We start from the raw sequence: 17,482 nt of genomic DNA, 5'->3' as shown, positions 1-17,482 counted from the left end.
CGTACAGGATTCCTATTATAAATTCCATGAATCAGCTCTTCCTAATGAAAGATTTTTGCATTTTGGGGCAATTTTTGTGGAAATATTTTGCAAAAAGTGAAGTGACAGCTGCCTCTTGTCAGACATCCTGATTCCAGCTGCACTAGCAATTTGGGTTCCAGAAAGTTCTCAGACAGGAAGGAGTCATGCTATAGACAGAAAACAACCCATACATTTAATTCCACTGGAACTGCATTTAGATCCTATGGTCATGCTAAAGAAAGTTTATAATTCTGGAATGGTTGCTGAGAAAGACTGTTTCCGGATTTTTACTCATCTGTTTGTACTTTCTTGGTGCCGATGATCAGTTTAATGAATGTCAATTGAGCACTTTGTCCAAGTCCCTTGGTGGGAGACAGACGAACAAGGTATGGTCCATGTTACCAGAGTGCTGGGGATAGATGGATTCACAGACACAAAGTCATCATCTCTACAATATAGAGGAAACAAAATGAAATGAAACAGTAACACAAAAGCAGAGAAGGTGAGGGAGGTGATAGTGTGTGTGTGTGTGTGTGTGTGTGTGTGTGTGTGTGTATTTAAGGGTGAGACTGGCAGAGCTAGGACAAAGGCTGAAACTGGAAAATGCCCATAGAGCAGATGACAATGAAGATGGATCTTGAAACGTGGTGGGAGTTTGACAGACAGAGATGGAGGGTGAAGTGGGGAAGCCAAAGGCAAACACAAGGTCTGTTTGGTTATGTTTGCTGAGCAGAGCTGTTACCTTGGACATCTCTAATCCACATACCTTTGATGAATTCCCACCACTTGCAAAATAAAGCCCAACCCTACAGCCAGTTTGGAGTAGCGAATGTCTGGCTGTGCAGTTGGTCTTCATTTTGCAGGTAGTGGAGAGTTATTGAAGGCGTTTGGCCTGGAGAGGTCCAAGGTAACAGCTCTACTTAGCAAGGTCACCAAGGGGAGAAGCAGAGGAGTGACTTGCGCGGCAGAGAGGCCTGTTGGGGGGGGTGTGGCAAAATCCTAGGTGAGAATCCATGAACAAGAATGAGAATAGGAACCATGGGACTGAAAAAAAAAAGATGGCAGCTGTGAGGAAAGGACATAGAAAGGAAAGGGGAAAGTCAACAATGAATTGGAATCAACAGACATATTTACTCAGTAAAGACAGTTAATGTTTCTCCCCTATCCCCAATATTTCCTCTCTTCCTCTTCTTTAGTTATGGAAATAACTAAAGGTTTTAGCTAGGTACATGTTTACTCTGGATAAAGACTACATTTTTTTCCAGCCTCCTTGCAGCAAGGGGTCTCTAGGTATCAAGTTTCGGCTAACAGGATGCAATGGGACTGTTTCTGCATGCTCTCTGATCCTTCTCCCCCATCCCCATTTCAATTATTGGATTTGGCTGGGATGGTTGGAGCCCCATCCAGTCATTAACAAGGGCTCTGCAGGACTGGTCAGCAAGAGGGAAGGAGTCTTCATCCCTGACACCATGGACCAGCCTGGGAAGCAACCCAGACTTTTATGGGAAGAAGTAATAACTACAGTCTTGGTGAAGCTACTGTTATTTTGGGTTCTTAGTCACTCACAGGTGAACCTAATTTGAGCTGATAATTGGTGACTGATTTTGGCTTCTGCTGACAAACGCAGAGACTAAAGGTAGGAGTCTGGGCCCCAGCAGAGGGGATGTTGGAAGGAACATCCCATTCAGGAGAGCAGGGCAGGTTCTGAGTACAAGGCAGTAGGCTAATGCTAAGAAGAAAGATGATCAGGAAGAACCTCTGCCCCATGTGCTGTCTTTCGGCCCTGATAGAATTTGTCACATGCTAGAGTCCTTAGTTAGCAAGGTCTTAGGAAGTGAAGGGAGATGCCAGTGTCCAGGCTTGGCTTTACAGAGGATGAGCAGCTTGGGCAGCCAGGAGAAGCTGTTATGAGTTGGTCAGGGATAAAGGGCAGAGAGGTGGTATCTGGAAGAGGCATAAGAGACATCTTGGACAACATAAGCACTTCTGGGCATCCTTAGATGTATTTGGGAGGGTACTGATAATTTTGTCTTGAACAATGGGGAGCTTCCAAATATCGAAGAGGACAATTCGCATTTGGCCTTAGGTTAAAGGTTGGTCTAGGTGACCTCTAAAGCTATTTTCAAGTCTGAGAATCTATGATTCCATAAAACAATTAAATCACTAGCTTGATTTCCTAGTAGACATCATTCTTGTTTCCTCTCAACTGACTCTAGGCCAGAATCTTTTCTGGCAAGAGTAGTGTGCTCAGATGGTGTGCATGTATTGGCCGGTGGGTGGGGCTAGGATAGTAACATTGTGATTGGGTTTTCAGTCCACTAAGGTCCGGCTAGTGCTGACCCCGAAATGGAATCAGACTTGAGAAACACCTGGGAGGAGGGTCAGGAAGCAGATGGAAATGGAAATCCTGGAAAGGAACACTGGGGTGAGTGCCAGGCCATACGATAATTATTTTTAGAAGGTGTAATGATAAAAAACAAGTTTTTGAGCAGGAAGCCTTCCAGGACTGGATCTGGGGACTGGGATCCCAGGAGAAGGGAAGCCAAAGGGACAGGTAAGGTTCAATCTGATGTGGCTGATGGCAGAGAGGGTGGCTTCCCTTGAGGAAGTCTCTGTTTATTTTTGAATGTGCAGAAATGCTGAATGAGAGAGATCTGATTTGAACTAGGGAATTGGAACTAGTTGCAGAAACTCCATTTATATGTCAACTAGTACCAGGGGGCACTGTGGAATGTGCAATGATGTGCTTTTCGCTTAATCTGTGCATATAGTGTGTCCTGAGACTCTCTGACACTGTAGAGTATGTTTTCTTATGGAGAACTGGGTAGGCAGCTGGGGAGGAAGTTCCTGATTCTGGGAGCAAAGCTTCTGAAAGAGAAATGCCTGCTGCCCTGGGTGGCAGTTCTGGAAAGTTAGCCAAGTGTTGGCAAAATCAGGAGGGAGATTTCATCATGAGGACTAGATCTGGATATATTTTATCTCCAAATTAATTAATTAATTTATTCTTTTGTCATCTTATACCATCTATGTATTTATATCATTCATATACATCTTATATTTATTTTATTTACCATCATATAGCACTCAATCCTATATACTGCTTGGCACAAAATTGAGTCTGTATCTATCTATCTATCTATCTATCTATCTATCTGTCTATCTATCTATCTATCTATCTATCTATCTATCTATCTATCTATCAATCATCTATCTGTTTTTGGAGGGAGCTTAGTTGATCACTTTTTTTTTTTTTTTGAGACGGAGTCTCACTATGTTGCCAGGCTGGAGTGCAGTGGCGCGATCTTGGCTCACTGCAAGCTCCGCCTCCCGGGTTCACGCCATTCTCCTGCCTCAGCCATCCAAGTAGCTGGGATTACAGGCACGTGCCACCACGCCCAGCTAATTTTTGTATTTTTAGTAGAGACAGGGTTTCACCATGTTGGCCAGGATGGTCTCGATTTCCTGACCTCATGATCCACCCACCTCGGCCTCCCAAAGCGCTGGGATTATAGGCGTGAGCCACCGCGCCCGGCCTCGTTGATCACCTTTTAAAGATTGTGAGAGGCATTTTATATTCCGCTCCAGATTGGCTTAGATGATCTGTAAGGACATCATCTATCAATCGATCACCTCTCCCCCCCCATCATCTATGCCTAAAGTTTTTTTTTTTTTTTTTAAGAAATAATCCCTTCAGCAAATGCTTATTCTGTTGCCTCCTCAGGATATTAACCCTTTGGGACAACTTACCCAGAAAAACGTTTCCAGTCATATCTTACTCAGTAAACAGAGGGTTATGTTCTACGGATAGAACACTGTGAGCCCAGGCAGCTCTGCAATTGCAAAGAAAAAAGCCCTAGTCCAGAATTATTTTTGGAAAGCAAGAGAGGCCAAATACATTGCTGTACCATATCAGAAAAATGAAAAGCGAAGAGGGAGGGACACTATGGAAAAGGCAATGAGCATAAGAATGAATTGCAGGGAACCAAATCAGCATACAAACAGTACTACGAGGCAGCCCCACTGGAATCCTTCATCCTGACAGGTCCCAAGGCACAAGCTGGGCACCTTCTTGAGGAATGAATCATTTCAGCCTACAGTGGGGGGAGCTGGACAGCCAAGATCTGCCAGAAACAAATGGTTCTCTGCAAGTGAAGAGTGAGGGCACTGCAGCCACGTGTCCCTGGAGCACAGTGTGGCTTTGCAGAGGGGAGAAAAGGGCAGGAGGCAGCACTGAAGGATCCTTTCCCTGGGAACAGGCACTTCCACTCATCTGCTCCCCGAGGTCTCTGGGCATCCCTCAGGGGCTCAGTGGACTGGTGTGAACTCAACTCTCTGTATTTTCTTGCAGTAGAGTTGAGGTCTCATGCTTTTTGAACTCGTGGGAGGCAGTATGAGGTTGGAAAAGCATTTTTTTTTTTTTAAATAAGATCAACTCAGTTTGAATGCTGGCTCTGCCTCTTAGACGTAAGATCTTGGACTAGCTACTTAACCCCTGTAGGCCTCAATTTCCTTGTCTGGAACATTGGGATATCTCCTAAGACAGCTACGAAGGCTAACTGGTAATAAACAATACTTTTGGTGTTTTTGATCTATAGAAGATTCTCAGTAAATGTTAGTCCTCTTCCCCTGGGGCTATGTTTTAGACCTGGCACCTGTGGAATTTGTGTGATTTCGTAATTAATGGCTATCCCACCTAAGATGGCACCAGCAATATGCGTAATGTCACTGGACCCAGGTGAAAACTGACCAGCTGAGAATGCTTCACAGCCTTCACCAGAGAGGGGACAGAGCCATCGCCATAGGAGTCCCTGACCAGATAATATCAGTTATTTATAAAATGCCCACCCTGTGGCCTGCACTGTGCTAGGGAGAGTGAAGGAAATATACATAGCTATTTAGAAGAAGACTTCTGCCCTGAAGACTTTCTAATCTGGATGGGAGAGGAACTCTGACACTTGATAGACTGGAAGCTCTGAAACTCAGAAACAGACATACAACCCCAGACACGGTCTACATTGCAGAGTACAGGAGGGACTATGACATTCTGGCACAGAAATTCTGTACCTCTTTTAAAGCAGCAAAAGACGGCAGTATTCCTAGGGCTGAAGCATCTCATGCTGAATTAAACAGATTGAGAAGGACTGATAAAAGTAAATAAGAGCTAGTATTTCTTTAAGAGCTAGTATTTTGTGTGTGTGTGTGTGGGGGCCAGACCTTGTACTAGTCACTGTACTTCGTTCATCTTTATTGTAACCTGACAAGGATAAGTAATATTAACCACAGTTTAGAAGTGCAGGGCTGTATGCACTGGGAGGCAACCCAGTGTCACACGGGAAGGGACAAGATTTAAACCTAGGTCTCTCTGACCTTAAAACTCGATGTTCCTTTGACTATGATGTGCTGCCTCTCACAGAATTAGGCAGCACATCCCTAAGAACTGCTGAGTAGGCAGCATTTCTCCTAAGAACTTTCAGATATTACTTTGGAGTAAGGACACCCAACCCTGGTAGAAATACAGCAAGTGGCTGATTATGGCATTACAGGCAGAGGGAGGGAGTTACGAAGGTTGAGTTGAAAGCGCCCCTGCCAGGCTGCTCCTCTCTGCAGAGTGCAAACGCTCTTTCCCCACCACAGCCAGCTCCGGGTCACTTCCTTGGCTCTAAGGGGCAGAGGCTGCCTGGCAGGTGCTATCACCTCTCCTGGGTCCTCAGAATGAAGTACTTTCCTCAGGGAAGGACTAATGCAGCCGGGTGAGACAGACGGTGAACGGAAAAGGGGAGGACTTTAGTGCCGGGTCCTTGTTCTAATTCTTCCCTTTCCCGGCTGGTCACTGAACCATCCAGGCCTGAAAACGGGGTTAGTTTTACCATCTCCTTCCCAGGATTTTGAGGCAGTAAGATAAAGTCCTAGAGTGAGAGAGCTCTGTAAAGTGCTGCATCCATGCCAGGTAACATTTGACCATTTGACACACAGCACTGCGATGGGTGATGGGTAGTTTTTTTTCTTAAAGTGTAGCTTGTTAAATTCGTACTGAAAATCGACTCCAAACTACATTCTTGGCAGGGTACGAGAGAAAGGCCTGACTGTTGTCTGTTGAAGCCATGAAACTGCTCTCAGGAAGCTGTTGGCTGCCAGGAGAGCCCCAGCTGAGGAGAGCAGCTGAGAGAATTACCTCCTCGGGCCGCAGAGGGAGGGAGGCCTGCAGGTCGAAGCCAGCCAATGCTCAGAGCAGCGTGGGCGGCCTGGAGGGTCCACACAGCACTTGGCTACCGAGCGGCAGCATCATTCCTAGCAGGCCATCTTCTCATTCCACTTGTCTGGCATCGGCAGGGCTGCACAGAAGCCCAAAGACTGAGCCAACTGGGGTGGCAGAGAGGAGCAGTAAGAACAGAATGAAAAAAAAGAAAGAAGAAAATACCCCCTCTAGCTAAACGCTATCCTACCATGAAATAACAGAATTTTCCCCCAAACCCTCGGTTCCCCTTTCACCAATCCCAAGCAAAATAATGGAAGAGTCTGATTCTGTAGCTGCAGCAGACACACGGTCTGTCAATCTGGAAATGGGGGCTGTTACCTCCAATTCAGCCCTGGGTACCTGCAGGGTGGGGAGGGAGGCCGTGGACCCGGGTCACTGGGCTGGTCCGGTCCTTTTCTTGGGGTGGCGTTTCTATCAGGGGTCTGGGTTGGCCCTGCCTTGGTTAGTCCTGGAGAACTGCAGCCTCCTCAGTCTTCCTGCAGCTATCAGGAGCATATTTTATAAAGATTGGATCCTCTTGCTTTGATCTCCTTGGGAGGGAGGATTGGTGGCCACAAGTCTGAGGATGCTTCTGCTTTGAGAACTTGAAATCTGAAGGGGTCAGAGGAGTTTTAGGATATTCCATAAGGATTTGGATGGGCTTTGGGCTTCCATTCCAGCAATTAACCAACCTAAGGAAACTGCTTAGGGTCTGGGTCTTTGCAGGAAAATCAGATTCCAGAATATGGAGGGTGAACAATCAGGACTCGGGGCACTACTCGCAATCAGCAATCATGAGCCTGTGGTAGCCAATGCCAGTCAACTATGACATTCTCTGAAACTGAGCCCAGTCTCCTTGGTATTAATCCCAGCACTTTGGGAGGCCAAGGTGGGTGGATCACAAGGTCAGGAGTTTGAGACCAGCCTGGCCAACATGGTAAAACCCCGTCTCTACCAAAAACAACAACAAAAAAACTGGGCATGGTGGCGTGTGCCTGTAATCCCAGTTATTCAGGAGGCTGAGGCAGGAGAATCATTTGAACCCGGGAGGCGGAGGTTGCAGTGAGCTGAGATCGTGCCATTGCACTCCAGCCTGGGCAACAGGGAGAGACTCCATCTAAAAAAAAAAAAAAAAAAAAAAAGAAGTCTTTTCAACAGAGTATTCTCTGGAAGTATTACCATTTGTTAGGAGCTGTCACTTGAAACTCTCTTTTTTTTTTTTTTTTTTTGAGACGGAGTCTGGAGTCTCGCTCTGTCGCCCAGGCTGGAGTGCAGTGGTGCGATCTCGGCTCACTGCAAGCTCCGCCTCCCGGGTTCACGCCACTCTCCTGCCTCAACCTCCCGAGTAGCTGGGACTACAGGCGCCCGCTACCTCACCCGGCTAGTTTTTTGTATTTTTTTAGTAGAGACGGGGTTTCACCGTGTTCGCCAGGATGCTCTCGATCTCCTGACCTCGTGATCCGCCCGTCTTGGCCTCCCAAAGTGCTGGGATTACAGGCTTGAGCCACGCGCCCAGCCGAAATTCATTTATTCATTCAATCATGTGACAAATATTTACTGAACTTTTACTTGATGACAAATACTGCAGTAAGCATTGGAATAAAATTCTGGGTAAAATCAGAGAGTATTACCGCTCTTCAGAGCATAAAGTTCAGTGAGAGAGATCAAATATATCAACAAATGTAAAATTACAATTGTGACAAGTATGTGTTAAGGGAGAAACATATAGTACTCATAACCAAAAGGTTTCACCTGGCTGGGGAAATCAAGGATGAAAGGACGGCTGAGCTGAGATCTGAAGGATGCGTAGGAGTTAACCAGGTTAGGTGGAGGGGTGGGTGGAGGAGCTGTGGGTGGAGGAGCACTTCAGGCACAGGGCGAAGCCTGTACACAGCCTGTGGTGGGAGGGAGGCTGGAGAGTGTAAGTTCTGAGCACAGATGAGGCTGGAGAGGCAAGTGGAGCCTGTGGTCTGGGCTTTCTGAGCCAAGTTAATGGGGTTTTGCTTTTATCCTGAGAGCAATGGGAGGTCACCAGGAAGGTTTATGTAGTGAAAATGTGTGTTTTGAAAGGACCACTCTGGATAGAGTGAGTGTGCAGAACGAATTGGAGAAATTCATCAGGAATGTGGTAGATCAAAGTACTAGGTGACGACATTACTTGCATTTCGTATTGTGGGTTGTGGTCAAAGGAAATCTGGAAGTCACTGCTCCAGAGACTTCTAAGGAAACTGTTCTAGGGTTCTAAGCCAATAGGAAGGAACTCAGCACTGAATGGGGAGGGACTAACACCTATCAATCACTGAATCGTTAACTGCAGTCCTGGGGCCTTGGCCATGGGTGGCCGAAGGTTTTCCAGTATGGTTTCACATTTCTGGGCTCAGAGACAAGTAAGCACCTCAAGCATCTAAGTCAATGCTGGAGAAATCACATCTCCCAAGTCCCATGCATGCTATCTGCAAAAAAGGGAAGAAGACAAATTTGCTTTTTTTTTTGAGACAGAGTCTTGCTCTGTCACCAAAACTGGAGTGCAGTGGTGTGATCTTGGCTCACTGCAGCCTCTGCCTCCTGGGTTCAAGCGATTCTCCTGCCTTAGCCTCCCAAGTAGCTGGGATTACAGGCACGTGCCGCCACGCCTGGCTAAGTTTTTTTTTTTTGTATTTTTAGTAGAGATGGGGTTTCACCATGTTAGCCAGGCTGGTCTCGAACTCCTGGCTTCAAGCTCTCTGCCTGCCTCGGCCGCCCAAAGTGTTGGAATTACAGGTGTGAGCCACTGTGCCCGGCCCAAATTTGCTTTTGAGGGCTCATGACTACTACATGGGGCCCATCCCTGTGAACATGTTCACTGCCCAAGCTGTCATGGGTTGGCAATGACTGCATCGGGTCCAAGGCTTCTTTTTGTCTCCATGAAGTTCTTTTCATAAGTCTTATTGGACCAATGACGATCTGCCCCATTTCAAGAGATATCTAGGAATGAAGGCTCCTGAATCCTGTCTTTTCTACATTTCCTGTGTTGGGCAAAGACTTTATTAAGACGCTCCCATACTGCATCCTTGTACCTGTGGATGAAGCTCAGGATCAGGGGCTTGTGAGAATATCAGAGCTCAGACATTTGGGATAATGACTGTGTTCCAGGCACCCTGTATTTAGAAATCTGACAAAGAGTGATGATATGAGCTGTGGAGAGCTGGTTCCTTGGGTTGCCACAGAAACCAAATTGAGCTGAATTTAGCATTACATTACAGGGTACTCACAGAGATTGAGTCAAACATTTGTCTACTACTGCTTTTTTCTTTTCTTTTCAAATTGAACGTTCCCGGCAAGTGGCAAAACACCTGTGAAGCTAAATGGGGGCAGCAGGTTGTGCTGTGCTAAAGGAGTGGGTGTTCTGGAAGCTTGATAAGTGGCAGGGACTTAGCTTTTTACCCAAAGCAGGATTGTTGCCCAAACATCGCCCTCCAGGTCTAGGCTCCTTCTGAGGAAGGAGTACCTTGAGAAGATAGCACAGAGAATTGGACAGAGTCTGGAGCTATGGGTTCCAATACAGTTGTCACTAGCCACGTGTGGCCATTGAACACTTGCATTGTGACTAGTTCACACTGGGATGTGCTGTGAACATGAAACATGGGCCAGATGTCAAAGACTTTGTATGACAAGAACAATGTAAAGTGTCCATTAATTTACAAATATTGATTGCATATTGAAATGATAACAGTTGGGATATATTGGGATAAATTTAGTATTGAAATGAATTTAGTATTGGAATGAATTCCTCCTGTTTCTTTTTATTATTCATAATATTATTACTAGAAAATTTAGCATTATATATGTGACTCACATTGTATTCCTATTGGACAGTCCTGGTTCAGACACTGTTGTTCTGACGCTGGATTGATTTTCCATGAACTGAAGAAGTTGTTTAACCTTGTGATACTTCAGATTCTTGATCTGCAAGATGGAGGTATTCATGCCATCTCTAGCTTCTTCATAGACTTGTTGGAGATTCGATGCTGATGTGGGCTCTGTAATGCACTTTCCTAATTTCCCCTTTAAGGACGAGGTACTCACTCCCCCAGCTGTCAAAGTGTTGGCTGCTGAGGACTCAGCTGAGTCCCTCTTCAGGCAATTACTGTGGCTGAAGAGAGCCACCCCTTATGAGCTGGGCTCCTTCAGGTGAGCCTCTAAGATGCAGTCAGTATCAAGTACAAGCAGAGCAGAGATCACCAGGAGCTACATGAGCAAGTGGTTCAGACCCCCACATCACCACTATTGTTTCCTCTCCCTCAGCAAGTACCCGCGCCTATGGCTGCAGTGGAGGCTCCCTGATGAACAGCTTAGAGAGGAGAAAAAAGGTCAAGATGGGTCACAGATGGGTTGGCTTTGTATGTGGGTTCCAGTTTGAAAATGGACTGCTGTGAACTAAAGTTCCACTTGGGGGTGTCCCTGAAAGACAGAGATGAGAGGAAATTCTCTCAATAGGCAGAGCTTTGGGAGGTAGACCTAGTCATTCTTCTGTGTGGAAAGAGAAGTGGGCTAAAGTACAAATACATATCGGCTCATGAGGAGCAGTGAATGACTTGGCTGGTTCGTCAGGGGTCTGGAAAGAAAAAGATCAAATGGCCGGTGTCAGGGGCTGGGGAAGAGCATGGGGATGGGCAATGGGAGTGAGCACAAAGCGCTGGAGTCTATGTATTGCATGTCAATGTCACCTGACAGCAGCTACCGTGGAAGAGGCACCAGACAACCACGTAGACAGAATGACTCTGCCAGTTGACATCAGCCAGTCTCAGTCTTCAGCCATTCCAGTGTCTGAGCAATGGGTATGAGGGTAGAAGAGCCATGGTATTAAGGATTCAGGTGACAATGTGGTATACCCTGTAAATCAACCACCACCGTAGGGGGCTATGCTGCAAAGGGTGGAGTTCATGGGTCCTGGAATTGAGGGGTGAATGTGGGAGTGGCCCTGCTTACCATCCCTCCCAGTGAGTCACGGTGGGTCCTGTGCTCTCCATCCTCCCAGCAGGAGACTCCATGGGTCTAGAGGTGCTGGTTCCCAGAAGGAGAAGGCTTCCATCGAGGTATGTGACCAGAGCCCATTATACTTTAAGCTGTTATTGCCATCTCTCTTCTAGCTCCTTGTACCAAGATATTCAGCAGGCAGGGAAAGGCGTCTCCACACTGGCAGGAGCCATTGGCCCTGATATCAGCAAGAAGTAGTGCTGCTGTTATTTAAAGATGGCAGGAGATAATCTGTTTGGCATTCAGGGGCTACATTGGGGTGTCTCTTCGTACTCCCCTGCCAAATTTGAGGTAAATGGACAAGTGTAGCAGCCACGGCCAGAGAAAAATGTGGTGACCACGGGCTCAGTGTCCTCAGTTATGAGGGCTCAAGCCACCCCACCAGGCATGTAGGCCAGCAGCAGTGTGGGCCAAGGGCGAGAGGACTCTGGAAAGGATAGTAGAGGAGGGGCAGAGTAAGACTCAGTGGCAGCCTTAAGATCAGAGCAGTATAGTGGTTGGTCCTACTAATCTCTCACTGAGAATTTCCCCAGGTGAAGACAGCAGCCAGAATAACAGTGAAGTTGCTCCCAGAAAGGGCACACTTAGGCTGTGAGGCAAGTGAGCTGGTGGTACAAAGGGTGTGCTGTCCACGATGCTGGGGTGTGCTGCCCAGATTTCCCACACAGAACAGAGCTACTTGTCCCCTGATTGCTGGGAGTATTGATGGATGGCCAATGACTCCCTTCTGAGTCCGTCTATAAAGATTACCCCTACTGGTTGGTGTGGAATACAAAGGCCCGATTCCTCTGTCTTGATTCAGGACAACCTTGTAGCACATCCCAGCTCCTGGATTTCCTGTAGGATTCATCTTCTCCTTCTGCCCAGTCTTACTCCTCTCACTCCCTTAAAGATGTTGTTTCTGAGACCACTCCCCAGTAAATGTAAACATGCAGTAAACATCCTGCATGCAAATCTCTGTCTCAGAATACGTTTCCTCAACCACCCAACCCAAGAATGATGTCCTAGTCACTGTATGGTGCAAAGCATGCTGAACTTGGCCTTGGAAGCTCTGGGTTCTAGTCAGGGCTCTGCCCTTTCATGAGTTGTCTGGCTGGCCCAGGTTCCCCATGTATGAGTTGGGGACAGCAAGGAAGGAGTTTGGACCAGGTGATTGAAGATCCCTTCCAGCTGTGACTTTTCATATGTGTGAAATGGATGGGGAAGGATGAGTTACATGAAGAGCTGGAATGATCTTTGTGAACCCTTCAGATGTCCTCTACATGTACAGAAACTAAGCATCGGAAGGGTGATGTGATTTTTTTTTCATGGCTGCCCTGCTAGAAAGCAGCAGAGCTGAGATTTGGACCCAGACTTCAGTCTGCCACATTGTCTGGGTATATCCCCTTTCACCATCTCTGGATCTCTAACGTCACTGATTGGGGCAAGGCACAAGAGTGTGTAGGACAAGAGAATTTGAAGGTTGTTTAGAAGGTTCTGATCAACTAGCTGCTCCCCCTGCATGTCTTTGGGTTCTGTTATCCAGCAGGCAAGGCAAAGAGTCACTACACTGGCAGGAGTCATTCACCCTGAAAATGAGGAGGAAATTCTACTATTTACTTACCTCAGATTGCTAGGATGTTATAGCCTTTGTCCTAGGACAGTGCTTCTCAAACTTCAACATGCAATTGAATCACCTGGGATCTTGTGAAAATATAAATTCTGACTCAGGAGGTCTGGGGTGGGGCCAGAGAGCTTGCATTTCTAACATGCTTCTAGGTATGGATGCGGCTGGTCTGTTGACCACATTTTGAGTAGCCAGGGGCTAGAGTGCAGCTCTCAAACTTTGGGTGCATCAGAACCCCCTGGGAACCTCTTAAAACTGCTCATCATCATAGATTCAAATTCAGTAGTATAGGATGAGCATAACAAACGCTCTAAGTCTCTAAGTAATTAAGGTAACTGCCAACACTGGACAACCATGGTTCTGTAGCAGTGACCTTCACAGTTGCAGTTCTATAGCAGTGACCTTCACATTCGTGTTCCTGAATAAGCTGAACAGGTATCACACTACTGCTGCATGAGGAAGGAGACACAACTCCAGCCTGAATCGCTGGGGACACAGGTGCTGAAATATACTGAGTGTTCAACATGGGCTAGGCACAGATGACCACAGAAAAAACCCCTGGGACTTGTCAAAATTACCCTAAGAGGGTTATAGTTTTATGAAAACAATCAAAATACAGAAATAAAATTTGTGATTACTTATAAAACGTATTTCCAAAGTAGTTGTAACCTTCATAACAAGGAGCTTTATCTCTATCTCAAGGTTGATGCGCAGTCGATGGGCTACTTGTGAGTTACACGTGAGGCCATTTCATGGTTTTTGCAACTCTGGCAAAATTGAGACAGATTGTAGACTCGGGATGCAGGAGCTGAGGGTCCTGCTTAAAAACACATTGCTTCATTCCCTGAGCTTCATTCTAGGGCTTGTCCAAGATGTCAATCTAGTTGACATCAGCATTTTACCACATGGCTTTCTTAGCCCATTTAGGGTGTGAATGGGTTCTTCAGTGACATTGGGTGGAGAAAAATAGACCTACCTCCCCTAAGTGTCTCCAGGTGGCTCACGTGCTAGCCTGCTTCTCAGAAAGACCCCCTTTCTCACCTCCCTGCTCACTACCAGCTGCCTGGAGAATGGGCGTCCTTAATGCTTGGTGAGGGAGAAGGTTCTGCTGCCTCAGCACAGGGTGGGTTGGGCATGAGAGTGAGTAATGGAATGTCCCCGAGAAATCCACCCTCCCTGCCAAATGTACGTGCCAACTTACACCTACGGAGAGTCTGGTTGCGTTTGCTTGTTCATCAGAAGAAAATAAGATGAACCCTGAAGGGAGATGCTGTTGGCAGGACAGCCACCATGGCAGGTGTGGAGGCTAGGGAGGGCAGTGCTGCCCTCAGGAAACCGACCTAGGACCTGCTACAGAAAGCCTGTGCTACACGCTGGATACACAACCCCATGCGATTACTGCAAGTTGCGATAGCACAGGAGTGCAAGAGGCCTTCAGCACACGCAGCCTGCAAGGAGAATGGAAGGCAAGGGAGTGGATTAATGGAGCCGAAGTCAGCCAGGACAGCAGCACTGTCTCCCTTCTCTGGTGAGAGAAGTGGCCCAGATGCCTGTGGACGAAGCTCCGTGGATGGGACCTGGAAGCAGAACAGAAGGCCTGGATTTTGCTTTATGGCCATCTTTTTTTGAAGTGAAATGATGAGCTCTCTGGACTCTTCTCTTTCTCTCCCCCACCGTCTTTTCAAGGCATCTTTCCTCCTGGTACTCTCTGACACATTCCCCAAATTATTACTCCTTGTAGTTTAGCTGAGCCCCTGCTACTTTCCTTGAAGATTTTTGTCCTTTATGTTCTATTCTCTTGTCATCAGGTTTGTTTTATGAAATAAATTACCTAATTAATTAAATGGCCATTGACCTTGGACTTAATTTTTGCTATATACCACAATGGGGATTAAATGACCTCATTTAATCCTCAAATGAGGATTTTCCTATGAGCAAACACTTTGATTCTGACCATTTAACAGATGAGGAGGATGAGGCAGACTGGTTATGTGATGCTTTACGGCTGTGGAGCCTCCTTTGGTGGAACTCATGGCACTGAGTTTCCTGTCCTGAGGCTGTAAACTTGCAGCTCCACTCTCAAGGTTCTTTTTTGGGGGGTGGGATGAAAGCAAAGATAAGTCGGGTTCACAATTGAGTATTTTCTTTTGTTTTAGGAGATAATCATTCAGAAAAATCTCAGGAAACTTTGTCAATTGCAAAAACTGTTATATTTGTTATCTCATCTGTTTGCTGGTAGTGATTAGAAATAAAACTTTTAAAATAGTAAGGGCTGATGCAATTTTTTTGAGGGGTGGTGAACAGGAAAGAAGATACTAAGTGAGAAGCCAGAGAGCTTGTGTCCTTTTCAGTCAGTCTTGGGGAAACAGGACACCTAAGACAGCAGTAGATGATGACAGCTTTAAAAAGACCAGGAGAGTGGATTTGATTTCCGAGGCCCTTGAGAAGAAATAGGGCATGGGGAGCTAAGTCCCCAGATGCTTAACTAGCAGGAAGTCCTCCAAAAGACTGTGAAGATTAATCAGGTATTGGCCTCCTTTCAAGAGACTTGGGCTCTAATAGGGGAGCTAACATTTGAACATAAACAGTTATACTACGAAAGATAATGTGGAAGAGAGAGGGGACTGTAGCTGCAACCAGCATAGGTGAAATCAGCAAAGCAGCAGTGAAGAAAATTCTGTTGTAAAATTTCTACTGCGGGCAAAGAGAAAGAAATCTGAAATGCATAAATTCGATCCAGCCTGTACTTGGCGTGGGAGAAGTCTGTCTTGGGTCTAGAACGGGGTCTCTGTGTGACCTTGAACACGTCTCTTTACATTCAGATGCTCAGCTGAACGACCAGCCTCTAAGACTTCCATCTGTTCTAAGTTGGAGGGGAGAAATGAAACTGTAAGAAAGGAGAAGGATGTGTGCTGCAGGGCTCGTCCAGGGTTTTCCTGGGAGAGTCACTGGTTCACAGTGTGACTTGGGGTGTCGGTACAAATTTCATAGGTGCCATTTTCTCCCCTGGCTGTGGACAGCAGATCTCTTTAGGCGCTGAGCTGCTTAGAAAGAACATCACTGCGGTTTCCAAAGAAACATGGTCTTGCAGTCCAGAGACAGCAGGTGGCGCTCTTTCTCCTGAAACAGATTGATGTCTGCAGCTTGGCTTGCAGGCTGTGCGGGGGATGCAAACTGAGTAAGATCTCTGCAGTCTGGAGGCATCCAAAGAGACCCGGGCAAAAATGGCTGGTCAGGACTGCCTGCCAAGTATAACTATTCCCTCACTTGAATGCGCCCTAGAGGTGCCAGCTGGGCTTGGGCTGCAGCACCGACCAAGGTAAACACACACAGCCTCTTTTTCACAATTTTACCGTTAAGTTGCTGCATTTGCAAAGGAAAATCTTCATTGTCACAAATGATGACTGTATCTGTCTGGGCTTCAGATTGTGGTAAGGAAGAGTCACTCCATCTCTGTGTGTGATAAGTATACTTATCACTCATTACATGGGAAGGTGAGAGATCCAGGGTTCTCCCTGCCATTTTAGGTGAGACAGCATCCCAGGGAAATGCAAACAACAACAACAACAACAACAACAACAACAACAACAAACGAAGCAGGATCTGGGAGAATGTCTTACCTGGAGGACCCAGCTTTTACCTGGGAGATGTTGCAACGTCTCAGTGAGGAAAACCTGACATTAGCTCTCCTTTGAAGATATTAAAGAAAAGTAAAAACAAAACAAAAACAAACAAATGAACAAAAAACCAAAACAAAACAATTTCATAATGAAGTGAAAAGATCACTGGATTGGAATTCATGAGTCTAGTAAGGCCGCTCACTGGCTGTGAGACTTAGGCAGGTCACTTACCTCTGGTCCTCAGTCTCACTTTGATTTTCAGTAGTAATCAATAACTTACATAGCATGTATATATGTGTGTGTGTGTGAGAGAGAGAGAGAAAGAGACAGAGAGAGAGAGAGAGAGAGAGAGAGACGGAGAGAGAGAGAAAGTGAAGAGAGAGAGAGAGAAGAGAGGCAGGCTATCAAATAGAATAGCTCTTGGGGGGAAATTTGTATAAGGCAAGAGAGAAACATACATTATTGGGGACTGAGGAAATCCTTTCACTTTAATTTCCATTTCAATCATTGAAGCTCATAGTGACTATGCCCAGTGAAAAAGCCATGCCATTTTCCTCTTCTGGGAACTGAGATAGATCCCTCAGAAGTATCACAATCGATATATATATATATATATATATATATGTACCTATGATCTCCATTCAGTTGCTAGAACAGCTGTGTGCCTTCCATCAAAGACTCTCTTCTGGCTTCTGAGGTGGGGGGCAACTTCAGCAGACCAGGTTCCAATGGGGAGAGAGAGGGAGCTCTTCTTTTGCTCCTGGGGCACTGGAAACATGTGGTAGAGGTGAGGAGGGAGGAATCATGGTGGGGGACAGGTGGCGGTGTTCCAGGGACATGGGAGGAAACTGCAGTATTGCACTCCTACTTGATGGGCTTGGCCATTCATCAGCCATGAATTGAGAACCTCTTATGTACAGGCTAGGCACATAGCTGTCAACATGAATTGAGAACCTCCTATGTGCAGGCTAGGCACCGGGGATG

This window comes from Theropithecus gelada, chromosome 1, assembly GCF_003255815.1.
Source record: "Theropithecus gelada isolate Dixy chromosome 1, Tgel_1.0, whole genome shotgun sequence".
NCBI classification, from domain to species: domain Eukaryota; kingdom Metazoa; phylum Chordata; class Mammalia; order Primates; family Cercopithecidae; genus Theropithecus; species Theropithecus gelada.
The sequence above is the reverse complement of the archived record's forward strand: the minus strand, read 5'-3'. Positions refer to the sequence as shown.